Source organism: Otolemur garnettii, unplaced genomic scaffold, assembly GCF_000181295.1.
Source record: "Otolemur garnettii isolate 467f Iridium unplaced genomic scaffold, OtoGar3 scaffold00039, whole genome shotgun sequence".
Taxonomy (NCBI): Eukaryota; Metazoa; Chordata; class Mammalia; order Primates; family Galagidae; genus Otolemur; species Otolemur garnettii.
In genome coordinates this window covers 2052554-2073995 of record NW_003852434.1, presented here as the reverse complement: position 1 = coordinate 2073995, position 21442 = coordinate 2052554, and the positions used below count along the sequence as shown (strand labels likewise).

Sequence of the window (21442 nt, the reverse complement as noted above, 5' to 3'; positions counted from 1 at the left end):
CAATAGACATGTTATCGATATACATTATTACCATTTTAATACAGATCTTCCCTTTCTTAAAATCACGTGCATGCTCTTGGCACCTTCTGTTTGATAAACTATGGGAGGAATCGTAAGTACTTAGGACTGGCTGTGTCTGATGAGCCACAGGAGGGGTGATAAACACGCATGACCCTTTGTAAGAGCTACTTACATGACTCTTTGTAAGAGCTCATGCTGCTTCATAGGTACCATGTTCAAAAAATGGCAGGGTTAGTATAATCTGAGAGTGGAGTTTTCAGCCATCTGATGTCAAAAGGTGAAGCAGAGGACACGAAAACCTGCGCATAGTCTCTATAGACTAGTTAGAACCACTGCTGGTTGGTGGTCTCTTATCAGGAAGGAATGCGGGTTAGTTGTGTCAAAATCACCAAAACAGAGCAGTCAGGGAGGTCGGTTAAAATCAAAGACTTGGTGGTGGTGCAAGTCTTTCCAAAAGGCTGATTTCTGTTGAACCCAGGGGTCCTCAAACTTTTTAAACAGGGGGCCAGTTCACTGTCCCTCAGACTGTTGGAGGGCCGGACTGTGGCCCCGGGCCAAATCGGCTGCTAAGCAGCGGCAAAAACACCCGAGGGTGGGCCGCATGTGGCCTGTGGGCAGTAGCTTGAGAGCGCCTGGTTTAACCCTTTGGGAAGAAGACCTAATAACAGTTAGCAAGGGAGGAAGTATAACAAGGACTGTCTGATGATCATGGCTGGGAACTCAGTTTTTCAAGGTTTCTCTTGGGTCCCCTTAGCCAAGGAGGGAGGTCTGGCCACTTGGCCAGGGAGTTTAGGATTTTTTTTATTTCTTTATCTGCTTTTGCATGCTCTTTTGAATACCAGTAATTGGGGGCAGAGTACACATCATAATTCATATTTCACGCTGATACATTTTGCCTTGAAATTTGCCTCTTTTTGTTTCTTTATTTCTTTCAATTATTTACTTTTTTTTTGATACAGAGTCTCACTATGTCACCCTCAGTAAGTGCTGTGGTGTCACAGCTCACAGCAACCTCAAACTCTTGGGCTCAAGCAGTTCTCTTGCCTCAGCCTCCCAAGTAGCTGGGACTACTGGCACTCACAATAATACCCGGCTATTTTTTTGTTGCAGTTGTCCATTGTTGTTTAGCTGGCCTGGGCCGGTTTCGAACCTGCCAGCCTCTGTGTATGTGGGTGGCACTGTAACCAGTCACTGATTCAGCAGATGTTTATTGAGTGACGAGACTGTGAGTTTCTCATGTGTTCTAGATACTGTTAGGACATAACTAATTAGTGCCGATCTCACCCTTAGGAGTTTTTGAACTAGGTGGAAGAGTAAGATACTCCTGTAAAGGTTATATAATACAGTTCATCATGTGTCAAGTAGGTGACACAGGTCCTATGAAGAGACAGGGCATCAACAGTGCTAAATTCTGAATTCTAACAAATGTCATCTTTTAGACCCACACCATAGGAAGTTCACGTTTGTCTTGGGTTTGGGAGCTTGTGGGAGGAGGCAGTGCTAGCATTTCAGGAAGGGGGCAGCTTTGGTGATGGTTTCAGGGTTCTAGGATGTTCCGGAATTTTATTAAGCCCTTTCTTTAAGAATTTTTGTGTTGCAATAGTTATTTTGTAGTTTGGGATTTTGATAATTTCTTGCCTATTTCGATGATCCGTGATCCTTATAGATGTGAGTAGGCAGACGCTTTCTTATTTATCAATCCAGATAGGGTATATCTAATCACCTGATATTTTACAACTCTTCAAGAACTATTAGAATTCTTTGTAGCCTTTCGGAGTGAATGCCCTTTGATGGTGCGTCATGTTGAGATCTTTGATCACTCTTTACCAGATAATCCTGTCTCATATCCTGGCAGATGTGGAATAATTTTTTTCTCTCATAATCAAAATGTATATTAAAGTTTTTATTGTAATTATTAAATGACTTACAGCAACTGAAATGTTTGTGAATAATATTAATTTATAGTATTAGCTAATTATGGTGGCAGTATAAGGAGTAAGAGCCTGGTCTAGCCGTCTGACTCAGGGAAAGTTGCTGAACTGTTCTATGTCTCGGTTTCCTTGGTTGTAAAATGTAGGTAATAATAACATCTACCTATTCAGTTTGTGAAGATTTAATAAGTTGCATAACAGATATTTGGAATAATGCTTATTTGGAATAGTGCTAGCTATTATTATTATTTGTTGTAGTAGTAATTTGTGTTAACACCTTCCATTATGATTTTGTATTTCTTTATTTAAAAACTTTTTAGTTAGTTTTTTTCTTTATGGCCCTTAAGTCATATTTCTTGGTGTAGAGGGTTGGGGACACAAGACAGCAGGAATGGGCCAGGGACACCCTCCTCTGCTACCCATGCCACCCAGGGGCCAGGCCATGGTTTCACATGGGGACTTGGAAGAAATTGGGGCAAGATGATTGGGATCCATGAGTGACTTCACTGTTACAATTTTTTTGATCTGTTTCAGCATATTAACAAATTAAATTCATACCAATGTGCATACATACAAGTACATGTGTTGATCACTTTTATAGAGTCCTTTAACACTATAAGATCTGAAGAGTGGCATGGACATTCACCGGAGGAAGATACTGTAAGCTAGGGGTATTGAGGGACAGTCCACGTATTTTAGTCGTTTTTATTTTGAGTTTAAAAGGACAATCTATTTCTTTCTTTTTAATTTCTGGGGGTCCTTTACCTTATTGTTTTCCAAGAGAATTACCTTGCATATGTTGAGTATTCTCTAAGAACTGATCATACGTAGGGATACACATACATATATGTCATCTCTGTGCCATCATTAGCATTGCATTCTCGTCCAAAATTATAAAGATAAGGGAATCAAATTAGGCCACTGTGGACTTAATGGCACACTACGAGCTACTTTGTGGTGCTCCTGGAAGTCTCAAAGTGTTTGTCAGCTGTTAGCTAGGTAGTATGATAGGTTTAGAAAACAAGGGGCAAGTCCCTGCATTCTGTGATTGCCTAGGACAGCGGTGCTCAACCTGTGGGGCATGGCATTAGGAAGGTTGAGAACCACTGGCCTAAGAGATTGTTCTGGAGTCTGAATTCTGTTTTTTTTTTTTTTTTTTTTTAATTAATGGCATGTGTCAGGATGCTTTCGAGAGTAAAATTTATTATCTCACATAAGAAAAGGTATTTCTAGGCTTGGGTAAGTCAGTAGCACAGTGACACTTTTAAGTACCTCAGGTATCTCCATCTTTCTGTTTGGGGATGGTGCAGAGATTTATTTTTCCTCACCAATTTTCTAGCCTACTGGTGTACTTGGAAGCTTCTGGGCCTTCTTTAAAGCCTACATTTATTCCCTAAGTACTTTACCAGCCAGGGTCAGCCCTGCCACTATGCTTTGTTTTTGGGGTGCCAGAATTGGCCTATTATGTTGATAGGTTTGTTATTTTCTCCCTTCCTTCGGACGTTTTTCTTTTCTGATACTCTGTTAGCTATTGAAATGGAAACTTTTTTTTTTTTTTTTGCAGTTTTTGGCTGGAGCTGGGTTTGAACCCGCCACCTCCAGCATATGGGGCCAGTGCCCTACTCCTTTGAGCCACAGGCACCGCCCGAAATGGAAACATTTTTCAGTAGACTCACAGACTTTCAAAAGGAATATGATTCGCTTTATTAAACTTTGGGGGTATGGGCTGTGTGTGAGTATAATTGTAGCATTGTGGAGCCCGAGGCAGGAGGGTCTCTTGGCCCAAGAGGTCAAGGCCAGCCTAGGCAACACAGAGAGAGCCCATCTCTTCTAAAAGAAATATAAAAAAACCTGGGCATGTCTAAACATTTTCCTCCAAGGTTATTCACAGCAGTATCTCAGTCTGTTGACTCTTTTGGGGAGTTGTTCATATTGCCAGGAAGTGTTTAGAAGGCTCTTTCCCCCACTTTTTTCAAAGTTATCCTCTGAAAGCTTGCAGAGAACCCTTAACAAGTAAGAACTGGCCTTGGGTACTTGAACCTGTGCTGATGTTGGTGAGATTATGTAGATTATGCTGCTTAAGATAGCAAATTCTACATTCTGCCTATTTATAGAGGCTCTTTGGGCACAATGTCAAAATGGCAGGTGCAGGAAGGTGGGGACTGTCGGGTCCCTTCATGGTCGCCACTTGTCACCCCAAGACTGACCAGGTCTCCAGCCCTGGCTTATCTAGCTATGTTCCCATGTGGACCGCTGTGGTATCTAGCTCAGAAACAAATGCCCTTAGGTGCCTGAGGGCTATTTGCTTTAGCAGAAGGGAGAGAGAGAGAAAGGCAGTGTTTGAGGGAGTAAAGCAGTCTTAGAGAATGGATCTTAGCAGTCTTTCATGGAGAGACGCCCGTGCAGGTGTCCCGCAGGCAGGAGAAGTGACAGAGTCAGAGTGAGCGGGTCCGTGAAAGAATGTATGTACACTCCCGAATGCCTTCTGCAGCTTCTTATAGACGTGATCCCGTGGCGTCTTACACCACAGGTGTAGCGACTGCTAATCTGATGCTCTCCTCTCCAGGGCTCTCATGTTAGGAGAGCTGAATCCCTCCCCACGCCCTATCACCAAGGTGTTACATTACCGAGATGCTACAGGTGTTTCTTATAACTCTCGCTCCTCCTTGCCATTAGCTATACGGGCTGCTACAGGGGACCATTATGCCCTTGGGGCAGCATGTCCCCTTCTTTCCCTCAAGGAGGTGGTGATGGGGATGCCGGGTCTCCTTTGGGACCAGCTGGAAGCAAGAATGTTGCCAATAAGTTGGAGAGAAAGGAAAGGTAGGAGAAATGGAGACGGCAGTCGGCAAACTTACCAGGAGGCGCAAGTTAAATCCTCCTTTCCCTTCAAATGAAGAAAGAGGGCTGAACTAATTGTGAGTGTTTTTATTTGCTTCAAGGTGACACGTGACAGGGACACTGCCAACCAGATTAGCTGTGAAGGAGAAGTTAGAAGTTTGTCGCTGCGTCCTTGAGTGCTGGCCTTTGCTCTCCTTAGCCTCGTGTTCTTCATTCTTCCCCGACGTTAGCTTTTGAAGCAGGAAGGCGCTGGTGAATGCTTTCAGTATTTGCCGTGAGTGGCAGAGTCATTCTGGCTGTTGCATATGCCCTCCAGTTTGGCTCTGAGGGCACATTCAGATTGGCTAGCTAGCTGCCTGTCTCCTTTTTTCTTTATTTTTCTAATTTGTCATAAAGCCTCTGCTACCCTGTTACGTGGAGGGGGACTCATCTTTAGTTGAGTGTTTGTAAATAGGTATTTTTTATATTTCTAAACTGACAAAATGTGATTAGGAGTGGGAAGGGGTAGGCCAGTGCCCGAGGGGAATGAGGGATATCTCTGTTGCTGTCTGTCTGTCTCCCGTACACACATACATCTCTGCACACACAGGTGGGATAGAGATGAGGTGCCGGGACGCTTCGACCAAGGTTGAGCAAGGCTCCTATACCTACAAAATTTCTTTTCATCAGCAGTTTATGAAGTCAAGGAAAAAAGCCCAACAGTGTCTTACTCTGCTGACAGCCCCCTTTTAAGTCACTTTATGAATTACCATTTAACAGCCTTGATTTAGATATTTTGGGTCATAAAACTACTACTACTGTTTTCAAGTTTGCGTTGTTGAAATGAAGTGTCTGCTTTGGCAGGTCCCAGAGGTGTCTGGAGACTTCTGCCCTGTGTGTGTTTATCCAAGAGAGCCAGAGTGTGTGAAACCTACCAGTCAAGCTGTGTGACAGGAGAGGCTGGCTTACTGCTCTTCTGTTTTCAGTTTTTCTACTCCGTGTTCCTTCCTCTGGCTGATCCTCAGGCCAAGGGTAGAGCCACAGGTCAGGAAGCCCTGCCGGGGTCTGCACATCTGCTGTTCTTCCCCTTCCCGCAGTGCATTCTTGATTCTGGATTCTGGATGTCACTGTTATTTGTAATTTGCATATTTATATAAAGTAAAGTCCGAGGGCATGTTGACTTCTTTAGTCAGGCTTTGATGCAGAATTTATTTCTGGTGAAGACCGCATGGCTGCACAGGGCGGTCAGGGAGGTGACTCTAGAGCATTTCAGGGGGAAGGGCAGGTGAACTTCATAAATGATGTTAGTAGGATTTTTCTGTTCATCTGGCATACAGAACTAGATTCCTTGGCTCACTCCATAGTCTAAAGCAAATTCTGGATGTAAAAAAATCAAGCTACAAAAACAATAGGAAAAAATTAGGGGAATGTGCTTAAAACTTTGAATGTTCTGTGAGACTAGTGGTCCAGAAGCCGTCAAAAACATAATTGGAAGCTTTGTAAGAAAATTAGAATTTTTCTTTGGTATAAGGCATCCATAAACAATAAGAGTTTCATAGTTCTAATATACCATGGCACCTTCATTTTGATAGAAAAAGATAAACAACACTGTAATTAAATGGACATTTTACAGAGGTGCGCTTGCAAATGGCTGATGAATTTATAGAAATATGTTCATGAAAATGAAAATTAAAATGAGATACCACTTTTTCATCATTTTGCCATTTGATTGGCAAAAATTTAAGAATATTGCTTAGTGCTCACTCATGAAGAAAATGGGCATTGTCATATGTTGATTGAGGAAGTGTGAGCTGTTAGAATCTTTCTATAACTCAGCTGGTTGCATTTTGTAAAATTTAAAATATCTAGTGTCCTTTTGAACGAGTGGTTCCATTTTGGGAAGTTTTCATATGCAAGTAAAAATGGTAACATAGTATAGGAAATATTTCTAAGTATGTTTATCACAGCAATGCTGTTAATGGCAAAATAAAAGGAATGGCTTGCTCATCCTCTAGGGAATAGACTGAATAAATCTAACGGGAAGGTCAGGGATAAAGCTTTAAGTACTGTCTTTATACTATTGACTTGCAAATGATTTCCAGTCTCAACTTGCTGAATTTTGGACTTGACATCCAGTTTAAATATCCACTTGAATTGTCGTCTTAAACTTAGTATAATGAAAGCCAAGCTCATTCTCTCCCTCAAACCTGTTTCTTGCCCTGTTTTCTTCTTCTGTGTAAATGCCATTTCTGTCCCTCAGGCCAGACGCCTTGGCGCTCCCCTGGTTCCCCCTGTTCTGTCTTACCCTGTCTTCCCTTAGATTCTACATCGCATTCATCAAGAAAACCTCCCATCCATCGGCAGAGGCTCTGTCTTGAGAAATATATCTGGATCCTGACATCTCTTCCTGTTGCAGGAAGGCCCAATGGAGAGAATGAGCACCCAGACACTGTGGTTAAAAGAGGAAGGGCTTTCTTTCACCGGGTGGAGAGAAGGCACAGAAGAATTCAAAATGGCCATGTCCCCGACTGGCTCAGTCGTCCCCTTTTTATCCCAAGTCAAAAAGTTCCGGCCCACGGGTACCTTTCTCATTGGTCCGTTTGAATCAAGCTGGAGAAGTGGGCTCTGGCTTTTTTTTTTTTTAGACAGAGCCTCAAGCTATCCCCCTGGGTAGAATGCTGTGGCATCACAGCTCACAGCAACCTCCAACTCCTGGGCTCAAGCAAGTCTCCTGCCTCAGCCTCCCAAGTAGCTGGGACTACAGGCACCCGCCACAATGCCCGGCCATTTTTTGGTTGCAGCCATCATTGTTGTTTGGCGGCCCGGGCTGGGGATTCGAACCCGCCACCTTAGGTGTATGTGGCTGGCGCCTTGGCCGCTTGAGCCACAGGTGCCGAGCCGTGGGCTCTGGCTTTTATAGAACCATGGGCTTTTACAGAAGCGAAAGCAGGTTAGTTTCCAGGTCCCAAGAAGTTAAGTTTCTACAAACTCCTAAAAGCTGAGTCACACGGGGAGGCCCTCACAGGTATATCCCTGGGGTCTCCTTGAGAAGACTTCTGTTCTCTGAGACCTCACTTTTTCCAGGATCCTCTCTCTTTCCTACTCCTGCTCCTGCCTCCCTGGTCCCAGCTGCCATCCTATCTCATCTAGACGGGTGCTGTCGTCTAACTGCTCTGCCTGTTTCTGCCGTCCACCTCCACTCCAACACTTAGTGGTAGCTACGTATTCCTCTCTCTCATATCTTCTGGGGGCTTCTGGCTCACCTCTTACCATTCTTCCCCTCTCACAGTCTGTTCTCTGGCCTCCTTGTCCCTCCTCAGCCATTTCTACTTGCTATTCTTCAACCCAGGAATCGCCTTCCTCTGCTGTCTACACAGCTGATGCCTTCTCTTCCTCCAGGTCTTGGCCCACATGTCGCCTTATTGGCGAGGCCTCCCTTTACTACCCTGTGTACTTTCTACCCTCCCCCAAACCTTATCCTTGCTTTGTCCCTAGTGTTTATCCCTATCTGATAGCACAGGGCTGGGCATTCACAGTCAGTAGTTTTCAACCTCCCTCCCTGCCCCCACCTCACATTGTTTATACTCCGTAAGAATCAAAGCCTTGTTTTGTATCCCCAGCTTAACATTGTGTGGCACATGGTAATTACAGCGTTCAGTGAGTAATTTTTGAATAAATGAATGATTATATTGTTAAAAGAACCCAAAAAACTTACTAATTAAAAAGTATAGAATCCCTCTTTTCCCAAACTCTATTTTGAAAAAAATGTCCCTTTGAGTTTTTCTTCCTCTGTCCATTATGTGGATTTTATTTCTAGACAGGTCGCACAGTTTCTGCTGTTGGGCATTTGCTTGGTAGCCTGTAACGATCCACATGTCTTACATGTGTGAAGCAGATGAAAAGAAAGGTCACCTCTAGAATTCTGCTTGCGTTTCTGCAGCAGGTTTGCTGATTTGCTTTTGCATCAGAAGTATTTATAAGAATCAGTTGGAATGACACTGTTGGTGCTGGGGCCCCCAATACATTGGGTATCCTATAGTGTTTGTTCCCTTACACAGATATCTCTGAAGTTTCTTTTGTAACTTTAAAAATGTAATTGTTCCAAAATGAGAAGCAATATGCTGTATCTGCAGTAGATAATCGCATTTGCATTGCCGTGAGAGCCTGCTGAGTTGGGATCTATCTTCCATTCTGAGGCATCTTTGTTTATAATGATAGTTTTATTGAGACATAATTTGCATACCATAAATTTATCTGCTTAAGCGTGGACCATTTGTTGGCTTTTAGTGTATTCACCAAGTTCCAGGATCATTACCACAGTCAATTTTAGAACATTTTTATCACCTCACAAAGAAACCCTGTGCCCTTTCACTGTTATTCACCTTTCCCCTTCAGGCCCAGGAAACCACCAATCTACTTGCTGTCTCCATACATTTGCTTATTTTAGACATTTCATGTAAATGGAATAATAAATATATGGCCTTCTGTGGCTGGCTTCCGTTAGTTAGTATAACATTTTCCAGGTTCATACAGGTTGTATCAGTACTTAATGCCTTTTTATTGCTCCATAATATTTCACTGTATGGATATGCCACAATTTGTTAATACTTTTATCAATTGTTGGATGTTTGGGTGCTTTCTACTTTGCGACTGTTAACAAATAATGCTGCTGTGAACTTTGTAGGCAGATTTTTATGTGGATGTATGTTTTTATGTCCCTGTCATATACCTAGAAGTGGAATTGACGGGTTATATGGTAATTCTGTGTCTAACCTTTTGGGGAACTTCCAGGTTATTTGCCAAAGTGTTTGAACCGCTTTAAATTCTCACCAGAAAGAAAAGGATATATAGGACTAGTTACCTATTTTTTTTAGGTGAACTTTTTTAGCTCATGTCTTCTGAGGAATTTGTTCATTTCATCTAAGTTGTCAAATTTATTTGCACAAAATTGTTCATAATATTCCTTTATCCTTGTCTGTAAGATTTGGTTTTTTTCTTTTCTTTTCTTTTTGGGATAGAGTCTGTTACCCCAGGCTAGAGTGCTGTGACATCAGCCTAGCTCGCAGCAACTTTAAACTCCTGAGCTCAGCTAATTTATTTATTTATTTTTGCAGTATTTGGTCAGGGTTGGGTTTGAACCCACTACCTCTGGCATATGGGGCTGGCACCCTACTCCTTGAACTACAGGCACTGCCCAGCTAATTTTTTTCTACTTTTAGTAGCACCAAAGTCTTCCTCCTGCTCAGGCTGGTCTCAAACATCTGAGCTCTAGTGGTCCTCCCACCTCCTGGAGTGTTAGGATTACAGGTATGAGCCACTGTGCCAACCTGGCTAGGAAGATTTGTTTTTCTGATACATAGGTAATCGATATCTTCTTTCTTTGCTTCCTGATTAGACTGGCTAGAGGTTAATACACTTTACTGCTGTTTTTAAAGAATAAGTTTTTGTTTTCACTGATTTTTAAAATTCTTTTTGTTTTGTTTTTTTCTGTTTCAGTTTGCTGTTATATCATTCTCTTCTGTTTACTTTGTATTTAATTTATTGTGTTTTTTCTAGTTTCTTAGTGTAGAAACTTAAATCACAGATTTGCAATTTTCACTTCTAATAAGCATTCCATGCTTTTAAGCATCATTTTAATTATATTCCACAAACTTTAATTGATTATGTTTTTATTATCATTTAGTTCAAAATATTTTGTAATAATTCCTTTATGGTTCCTTCTTTGGCCCATTGATTATTTAGAAGTGTGTAGTATAGTATCCAAATATGTGTGGATTTTGCTTATATCTTTCAGTTACTGATTTACTAGTTTAATTCTTCTTTGGTTAGAGTACAGTTGGCCTTCCAGATCTGTAAAGTTATGCATCCATGGAATCAACCAACCAAGAATGGAAAATATTCAAGGGGGTAGTGGTCACTATGGCTCACAACTGTAATCCCAGCAATCTGGGAGGCTGAGGGGCTGAATTGCCTGAACTCAGGAATTGGAGACCAGCCTGAGCAAAAGCAAGACCTTGTCTCTACTAAGAATGGAAAAAATTAGTTGGGTATTGTGGCTAGTGCTTGTAGTTCTAGCTACTTGGGATGCTAAAGTAAGGGGATTGCTTGAGCCCAGAAGTTTGAGGTTGTTTGAACTATCACACACTCTACCCAGGGGGACAGAGTGAGACTTTGTCTCAAAATATTCAGGGGAGGAAACACCCAATACAATAATAAAAAATAATACAAATTAAAAAACAATACAGAATAACAACTATTTCCATAGCATTTCCATTGTATTGAGTATCTTAAGTAATTTAAAGAAGATTTTAAGTATGTGAGAAGATTATGCAAATATTATGCCATTTTCCGTAGGGAATTTGAGCATCCATGGATGTTGGTACTCACGAGGGGTCCCGGAACCAATCTTCTATAAATACAAAGGGACAACTGTACATATTTTATATGTAATTTCACTCCTTATAAATTTATTGAGATTTGTTTTATCACCCAAAATGTGTTCTATATTCGTGAATACTCTGTGCACAATCAAAAAGAATGTGCATTCTGCTGTAGATGGGTGAGATGTTTGATAAATGTCAATGCCATCAAGTCCTTTGATAGTGTTGTTCAGGTCTCCTGTAGCCTTACTAATTTTATGTCTACTGATTCAATGGATTACTGATAGTGTCAAAATTTTTGATTATCGTTATTGATTTGCTTATTTCTTCTTTTGGTTTACGTTTTTGTTGCGTGAATTTTGAAGCCCTATAATTAGGTATTACCCATTTAAGATTGTTAGGTGTTACTGAATTGATCTTCCTTTTAATATTATGCAATGTCACTCTTTACCCAAGGTAATGTTCACTCCTACTTTGATGGATATGAATAATTTTAGCACTCTTTTGATTAGAATTTGCATGGTAATCTTTTTTCTGTCCTTTCACTTTTAGTTATTCTGTGTCTTTATATTGACAGTGGGTTTTAAAGGCATTGTGTAGTTGGGTCTTGCACAACCTATCTCTGTCTTCTAATTGGAGTTTGTGTGTGTGTGTGTGTGTGTATGCTTTCTGGAAAGTATCCAGTCACATGATATGAAAAAATAGACATACATGGCTGGATACTTTCCAGACATCTTATGTGCACACACACATACTGTGTGTATATATATATTGTGTGTCTGTATATATGTATATATATGTATGTACATATGTATATACATACACACACATTTTTTAAGAGAAAAATTGACAAAGGACCACAACTCTACAAAGATAAAGTAGATGGATCTCAGTAGGTTAGGAGTATTTTGCCAGCTGTGAATTTTCTCCAAATCTGTAAAAATCGAGTGGGATTAACTATCTTTAGCAAGCCCCTCTGGAGGCATCTCATCTTGCATCATAATCTGTAGTGACAGAGTTTGCAGGATAGCACATAGTTTAAAATAGTCAAAAACAATTTACCGGCATGGATATGGCCCCTTGTTGTTAAATCACATTGAGTGAATGTGATCGGACTAGTTGGAAAAAAATGTAAATAGGAGAGGGAGGTGTGAAGAAGTCCTTGTAAAAAACTTAGAGAAGAATTTCATATGCAAAAATAACACATACATGTTTATCCCTTACAATTTAAATACCCCTAAGCAGAAAGAAGCAAATAAAAATGGTTTTTACCACTCTGAACAAAAAATATTGGTGTGACTTTGATTTATATCCCTCCAGTATTTTTTTAATATCAGTGTAATTTTTAAAATGAGGTCATCATAAATTACACTTTGTAACCTACTTTTCCACTTCCTATCTCATGCATATTTTTCTATGATGATCATGTTCCTATTGGTCTATATAAGCTAATGACAGCATATTTCATTTTCTGGTATACGAGGGTGGACAATTAAGTTTGCAAACTCATCGTAGAAGAACTGCTGCATACTTCATTGATGGATATCACTGTGGTCACCTTTGAGGCACTTCCCTTTGGGAAGCTATGCACCGATGCCAGCGTCTAGTCTGCCTTCACAGCAGTTTTGGGACTCTTTTTTCTGAAATGACCACCAGCACTGTCGTTGTATAAGGTCTGACAATTAAGTTCACAAACTCATCCTAGAAAAGGTGGTATAAAACTCACTGCTGACTATCACTACGGTCACCAGATGGCCAAGAGGAGTTTTTCAAAGGTGACTGTAGTAATATTCAGCAATGGAGTATGTAGCATTTTTTCTAGGACAAGTTAGTGAACTTAATTGTTTGACCTCATATAATCCCAGTATATTTGTAAATTTTCCTGATAATTGCAATGCAGCATATGTTGTTCTGTAGGATACATCATAGAAATACCACTGTTGGATCAAAGGACATGCCAAAGCTGTAGGCGTATGATATATTATCAGAATATCTGCCATAGAATTTATATTGATAGTATACCAGCTTTAGATATCTACTTATTTCCTTTTTGGAGAGGTATAGATTGGATTTGTATCATAACTTTAATTTGCCAGTTCTGCCTTCATTTTCTCCTTAAAGCTAAAAAACTTGTTAGTTCCATATCTTTTCACTTAATCAAAGATAATTTTTATGTTTATCACTGATACTTTAAATGATAAATCAAAAATAGAGAACATTTTACATAGCCTTTCTGAAAAGAGTTGGAATGGTGAGTATTAGGTTGCTCTTGCGCAGGTAAAATCTGTCAGCTGCTGCGTGTGTACTTTGTGACTTGGTACAGAGAGCTTTTTATTCTTTTTTGGGTCAGTCTTTGGGTATTGACTGACTTCCAGGGAGGCCGAAGTTAAACTATTCATGCTCTGAGTAGGCAGAATATTATTACTAGTGGCTAAGTGTAGCATGTGGTAAAAATTGGGAGGGGTAGATTTTTATTCTGGATGAAAATAAATGTTCTGTTTATGTTAGTGTATTTAACACAGATTAATTTATCTTCTAAATGGACTGCCTGTCTGGGTTCTGTCACTTCTCTGATCACATGTCTTTTGAAACTGTTTTAGTTTCTGTATTATTCTCCGTTTCCCCCATGAAGAATGATGCTATGGAATGTCTGTGAGCTTCCCCAGTGATTTTAATATAATCAGTTTATGTTTCCCCCTCCTTTAACTTGGATGATAGCACTGTAATTTGTCTGTGACTTCTTTGGTGGGCACTCAAGACATCTGAAAGCCTGACTTTTACGTTTAAAGTCTTTGTATAGTCAATAGGTGTTTTTTAGCATTTCCTTAACCTTATGGCCTTGCATAAAGATATGTGACACAGTCTTCCTAGAGCTTACCCTCCAGGTCTCGGTACACGCATGCTGTGGTTGTATGGAAAAGGAAAGGTCTGTGAGCGATAAAGTATTTATATGAGCTGAACTCTAAGGGATTGTTAATGTTCTGTGCGTGAAGATTTTGATCTCAGTCCTCTTGGAGGGGTCTTAAATTATCAACTGCATTTAACTATACAAGATTATATACATCACTATATCACCACTGCAGAGGTCCTTTTTGTTTTTAGGGTTCCCTCTGCCAGAGTCTCTAGGTAGTTTTCTAATTTGTAGTCTTTCTGTATTAAAATTCTTTTAAAACATATGTTATGGTTGACAATTCTGAGTTCTTGAAAATAACTGAGTCACTGAAGCTGATCTTACTCTGACTACTGAAGGGCTAAAGTAAGAGCGCTGGTGGACTCAAAACCATATTTTCTTCTCTCCCATTCCCTGTGGCCGGGCTCCATGTTGTAACTGACTTAGTCAGCATATCGGAGTTAATTGTGTCTGAAAGCATACATGGTAAGCTAAGATTTGTTGGTTTAAGAAGAAATTCTCAGAAACATTTTTCATGATATATAAGTGTTTGGGGGCTTTATGTGTATACATTAAAGTCCAAGGTTAAAGTCTTCTATCCTTGAACTGAGAAATACTGCTCTAAATTCTATCATAACTAATCTTCTTTCTGACTTTTTAGTTGAAAATCTGATTTAATGATTTTTTTAAAGTTGGGCAGTCATGCTTGGGATTAAGCAAGTAAGTTTTTGATGTACTCAGAGAAGTTAAATGAAGCATCAACAGTTCAGAGATGCTGCCCACCATGAGGAATTGAGCCTTGACTGTATAGGAAGGTTAAACCCACTTTTAGTTTTTGAAGAATTCATGGGAGAGCTGTGGGCTTGAATTTTTCATTTAGCCAAGTTAAACAAAGATAGTTATGGACTTTCCCTGATATTTTAAAGGACATCAACCAAGAAGAAAAAATTTTATTTTAAACCTCTGGCTCTGAGGAAGGATAGGTAAGAACATTCCTTCCTGTTTCTGAATACAGTTATAAAACCGGGACAGATGCATGGAGTAGCTATTGAGGACTCTGAAAAACAAATAGTGGCAGAAAGAAGACTAGAATTTAAAGTACCACTAAAGGAGTAATAAATTTCCCATTTCCTCTCCTTTTATCCTCCTGCCATTTGGCCCTAGAAGCAGGTGCAGTTACAGAAGTACATAGGTTGGAGGACTAGATAGGAGCCCTGGGACCTGAAAGTATTGGGAAAATTGTATAGAGGGAGTAGCTCAGGAAAGCCACTCAGTATATTTATTTATGAATTCCTGGGCTTACCTTTGAGTTGTGCATACATGGATCTTATTCTATTTGGCATATGAACAGCTGTGAGAGTGGAACTAACGTAAAGACACCACCCAGACTGGCCACTGTGTGGTACACATGGGGCACACATAACACCACAAAGGCCTTGAAAACTAAAATACAATTGTTAATGTTCTCCAGAAGATTTAAATAACACCCAGAGTCTTGTAACATGGTATTCAAAATATTCTTGGTATGATCCAAAATTACTTAGCATATGAAAAACCAGGAAAATCTCAACTTACATGAGAAGAGATGACATAAATGTTGGAATTATTTGACCAACTTTAAAGCAGCTATTGTACACATGCTCCAACAAACTAGCTCAAATACTTGTGAAACAAATAGAAAAATAAAATTCTAAAAATACTTAATAACACTAAAGAAAGCAGGAAAGAGAAACTAGAACAGGGAAGAGAAAACCAGAAGGAACAAACACAGAAAGTAATAAGGTAAGTCAAAAATATAAACATACTAATAATTATATTAAATGTAAATACTCTAAGCAAAACAATCAAAATACAGAAATTATGTTAAATGCTAAAAAATAACCAAGCCATATGCTCTTTATAAGAAACTCACCTCAGAAATAATGATAAAACTATAAAATTCTGATAAAAGAAATCAAAAGTACATTTACCTACATAAATGACAAGACATACTATATTCATGGATTGAGATGCACAGCATAGTAAGGATTTCAGTTCTTCTCAAACTGACTTATAGATGTAACACAATTTCAATTAAAACCCGAGTAAGATTTTTCTTTTGTAGATATAGAGAAGCTAACTCTAAAGTGTACATGGAAATAAGGAACTAGAATAGCTGAAGCAATGTTGAAAAGTAAGGGTTGCAGGAATTGCTACAGTCCAACGAATATTATGAGAATACAGAAATACGCCCACACAAATGTGGTCAATTGATTTTTTGATAAAAGTGTAAAAGAGAGTCAGTGGAGAAAGGATAAGTTGATTTTAGCAAAGAGTAGTAGAACAATTGTTAATTAAAAAACTTTTAACCCTAACTCTGGTTTCAGTGCCTTGGCTCAGGAACAATATAGAATTCATCTTATGGAAATAGCCCAGACCCCCCCAAAATGTTTAATTGTTTACATCAGAATAGTTAATTAATAAAAGGGCTTAGACTCTGTGGAATGATAGAGCAAAGAGCTGGATTTGCCATAGTCTCTGTCTTTCTTTACTATTAAAGAAAAATGTAATTTTAGAATAGACAATTTGGGAAAACTCCAAAAGGAAATAACTAAGTGGTAAAAGTTTAACTCCTTTTGCATACCAACAGCTGATATTTAATTTACATCTTTAGTTAAAAATTTAATACCAAACATTGATTACTAATTTTGCATATTCTATATACAGCAGTCCCCCCGTCATCTGCAGGGTGTGTGTTCCAGACCCCCCAGTGGATGCCCCAAATCTAAGATAGTACTGAACCTCATATACACTACCTATGTTTTTTGATCTGATAACTGAGAGATGGCTACTAAGTGACCAGTGGATGAGCAGCATGTACAGCACATATGTTGGACAAACAGGTGGAGCAGTATGGTGTGTGATTTAGTCACAATCATTAGAAGGTCAAAATTAAAAATGTATGAATTGTTTATTTCTGGAATTTTCCATTTAATGTCTTTGCTCCGTGGTTGACTGTGGGTAACCGAAACTGCAGAAAGTGAAACTTCTGATGGGGAGGACTACTCTACTTTCCACCCGACTGCTCGTATTATTAACTGCAAGCCATTGAGTGTGTTTCTCACCTGAACAGATGGTAAGGGAAAAGAGTTAATTTTCCATTATCCGTAAGTCGAGGTTTTGCTTTATAGGTTACTTTTACTAATTAAGAAATCTATCTAGTTCTTTCTAAGGGATGACAGTGTAGTTCAGCGGGTATAATGGGTTTTGTCGTCTGACAGATCTGTCCCAGCTCCTCAGCTATTAGTTGCACACCTTGGCCAGATTCCACACTCTTTCCGAGCTGAGGATAATCATGGTGCCCTCGCTTCTCAGGGGTGTTGCAAGGATTAAGTATCAATATCATCTTCTATTCTCTAGGATCAAATTGTCCTTCTCTGTTAGCATCCTTTGATGGTTTAATGCGAAATTTACCGTTAACTCAAAAAAAAAAAAACATGAAAAAATTATGATGGGCTCAAAAGACAAGTAGAAACAATCCCAGAAATGTAAGTCCAGCTGCACCGCCGTCTTACTCTGTGCAGCATTCCACACGGGCTACTGTGCTGCTCTGCTACCACGCGTTCTCATATGCTAACATTACTAAAGGCGTCTCAGGACTTCAGAGTGTTGCTGTGAGAGGATCAGAGAGAAAATATACTTTTATCCTCAAAAAATGCCAAATGTTTCTTCAGTGTGTTTAATTATTTTAACACATGGGTTGAGGCTCTGTCATGATCTGCAAAATATGGCGTATAGTCTTGACATCACGAACCAGAAGGGACAGTGTGGAACTGAGTCAGAAGGCACTGAAGCCTGCCTGTTTCCAGCTGAGGCAGGGCGTGTTTGGGGAGAGGAGTGAATGAGCCGTTCATTGGCTCACTAGCCAACTTAAGGGAGCAGATTCTAGAAGAGAGATTATGGTTCAGCAGTGACACATCTCCAGTCTGAATCAGTGAGCTGTTTTCTGGCTAGAAGAAATAGAGTAAGTTGGATTTGTACATGCAGTGGGTCAATTCTCTGTCAGTGTTTGTATCACTGAACAGCATCTCTGTGCCAGGATGTCTTTGTGGCTGCAGATTTTATTGTTGTGATGTGTTGTGATGTCTGTTTTGGTGGCGCTGTGGTGGGCCAGGAATTGGTTTATTGTAGAGCTTGACCTGTCTGGGAGTAAATGGTCATTGAAATTTAGACGTTCCCTTTTGAGGCTTCTCAGGTGTAGTAAAGGCAAAATCAGTAGGGGATGCTAGTAAAGGGTTTCATTATATATGTCTGACAGATCAGATGGAGATGGTGTCCCGTCTGGACAGAGGACAGGCTTACTAGTGTGTCGTGTTAGACCACACGCGGACATCAGGCAGGAGAGGCCTCCATTGGCAGCCGGAAAGCCAGGTACTGAGAGGCGGCCGTAGTCACAGGTGATATATCAGACCAGGTCTTGGCTTGGGGAGACAGAAGAGCTGCCCCGGTCCTGGCACCTGTACAAGGTAGAAATTTGGTCAGAGTAGAGTCTGAGTTGTCTTGACCTACTTTGAGTAGGACTTCCTTGTTTTTTTGTAAAGTATAAAGACAGGACTGTTCCTGCCTGGGGCAAGGCTGAGTTGGGAAATACATAGAAGATAGACAATGGGGATGGTACGATTATAGCATCTTTCTACGTACTCTTCATGGCAATTTCTCTGACATGAGCCTATTTTCAATTGCTTAACTTCAGAAAAAGGTCTTTTAGTTTTCATGTAATATTTATACAGGGCATGTTTAGATCAAATATTAATAGCAGTTCCCTGCCCACCTGTCCTTACCCTCGAATCTTTTTCCTGGGAGCTATTACTTCAACTCATAATTATTATTTTTAGTATTTACCTTCATGTGTCTTTGGGTTTTTTGTTTTGTTTTTGAGACAGAGTCTCACTCTGTCACCCTGTTTGCAGTGCCATGGCATCGTAGTCCACAGCAACCTCAAACTTTTGGGCTCAAGAGATCCTCCTGCCTCAGCTTCCCTAGTAGCTGGGACTACAGGCATCCAACACAGTGTCTGACAGTTTTTAGAGATGAGGTCTTGACCTTGCTCAGGCTGGTCTTGAACTCCTGAGCTCAAGCAATCCAACTGAGTTGGCCTCCCGGAGTGCTAGGATTACAGGTGTGAGCCACCGCGTCTTCATGTTTCTAAATAACATGTTTATGATGCAACTTCTTGATTTTCTAAAATTTTGGACATAATCTGGAAACTTCACACTAGGGAAAATTGTGATCTTTACATACTGTTTTTTCTTTCTCTCCCCAAGGTACTCATCCTTCCCCAAACAACCTTTTAAATCAATTTTGACTACTCTGTTATTAACTATGTAAACTATTTTTGTTTTGTTACATGACTCGATATACTGTGATTACTTTTCTTTCCTATAAAGCGTTCAAATTTTCCTGAAGTTAATTACAGCATTTTTCCATTTTGCATAGCAACCTCTGTACTTTCTGATGGAATTATATAACATATAATATTAATTCTATAAAACTCATCAGATGATATATATATATTTTTTATCTTGGAGGCATACCTCCAACTTTGCATCGTAAGCCAACTTTGCATTGTGCTATTGCAGACATAGCTGTCTTAGAAATGGCCTCCACCTCCTTCCTGTGTAAGATTCCTGTTTCTTATAGGATCCAAGTTCTTTGTTTCCGGGGCATGTCTTCCAATAGTTTTCTGAGGAAAGCAGGATGAGAGGTAAAATATCTTGGGAGCTCCATATGTCTGAAAACAGCCCCTTCTTCCTCCTCTCCCTACATTGATTTGTGGATGTTTGGGTATAGAATTCTTGATTGGAAATCATTTTCCTTCAGAATTGTGAAGGCACAGCTCGCTCATCTTAAGGTTTTTAACGTTGCTTCTGAGAAATCTGATGCCATTATAATCTATGTTCGATTGTACATAAACTGTTTTCTTTTCTAGAAATTTTTCAGGTCTTTCTTGATTTCTGAAATTTCAAGACAAACTTCTCAGAAGTAGGTATTTTATTGGTCATTATTCTGGTACTTAATAAATCCTTTCAGTGTGAAACACATATCCTTTAGTTATGAGCCATTTTCTTGTATTTCTTTGTAATTTTCTTTAAAAACTTTTTTTTGTACATGTCTGCAGGTAGGACAGTTTTGTGTTTATTTTGGTTTTGTTTTGAGACAAGGCCTCCCTGTGTCACCCAGGCTGACGGGCAGTGGCGAAATGGTAGCTCACTGCAGCCTCGAGCTACTGGGCTCAGGCTGTCTTCCCGCCTCAGCCTCCCAAGTAGCTGGGACTACAGGTGTGCACACCCAGCTCTTCTTTGAGATTTTCTACCTTATCTCTTTGGACACTTTCCTAATTTCTTACCTTTTTCCCTCTCTGATTTGCTCTTTGCTTTTTTGTTCTATTTCCTAGAAAATTTCACCACTTCTAACTTCCAATTCTACTTTTGAAGTTTTTTCTTTTAACTTTACACTGCCACATATCTAGCTTCCAAGTTATTTTTGTTTCCTATTTTAATGATACTTTTCTGTAGCACTATCTTTCTAGTTCATGAATTAGAATACATTCTTTTATTTCTCTAAGGTCTTCTAAGAAGTTTTTTTTTGCTCTCTGCATGATCTTTTTCTTCAGAGTTCATTTTCTTTTGTTTGCGTTGCTCTTTATCTTTCGTGTTAGGACTTTCTTCATAAAAATGGCGATCCTTGGCTTGGCACCAATAGCTTAGTGGTTAGGGCACTGGCCACATGCATCAGGGGCTGGTGGGTTAGAACCTGGCCTCAGCCTGATAAACGACATTGACAACAACCACAAAATAGCCGGGAGTTGTGGCAGGTGCCTGTAATCCCAGCTACTTAGGGGGCTGAGGCAAGCAAATTGCTTAAGCCCGAGAGTTGGAGGTTGCTGTGAGCTGTGACACCACAGCTCTCACCCGGGGGACAACATAATAAGACTGTTTAAAAAAAAAAAGATGATTCTTGTGGACTTTAAGAGTGAGGAACTACATGTAAATGTGAGGGCTGTGTACATGTAGGCAATTCTTGTTGACTGGTGGGTAGCTGAACATTTCATTGAGGGACCCATGGATGTCACTATCTGTGGGTCTTTTCTTTTGGGCCAGTTTTCCCAGAGAGAAATCCTCCTATGCCTGGTTGGATACTTACAAGATTATATGCTATAACTGAGGGGAGAAAGGTGTTTAGGATTCTGGATGTATGTGTGTGTGTGTGTGTGTGTGTGTGCGTGCGTGCATGTGTAGGGGGTAGGAAGTGGGTTGCATTGTTCCAAAAAGAATTTCACCTAGTCCCATTGCTTTTAGGAATAAACCACCTTTCCACTCACCTTTGGGCCTCTCTGATTCAGCATCTCCATAGTAGACCTT

At 40.0% G+C, this 21442-nt stretch overlaps 1 protein-coding gene across 2 annotated transcripts in view; it reads left to right on the top strand.

Moving 5' to 3' along the window:
• The window catches only part of HERC3 (HECT and RLD domain containing E3 ubiquitin protein ligase 3), a 120489-nt gene that overhangs the window by 21515 nt on the left and 77532 nt on the right, over positions 1-21442 (top strand). The window lies entirely within an intron of this gene.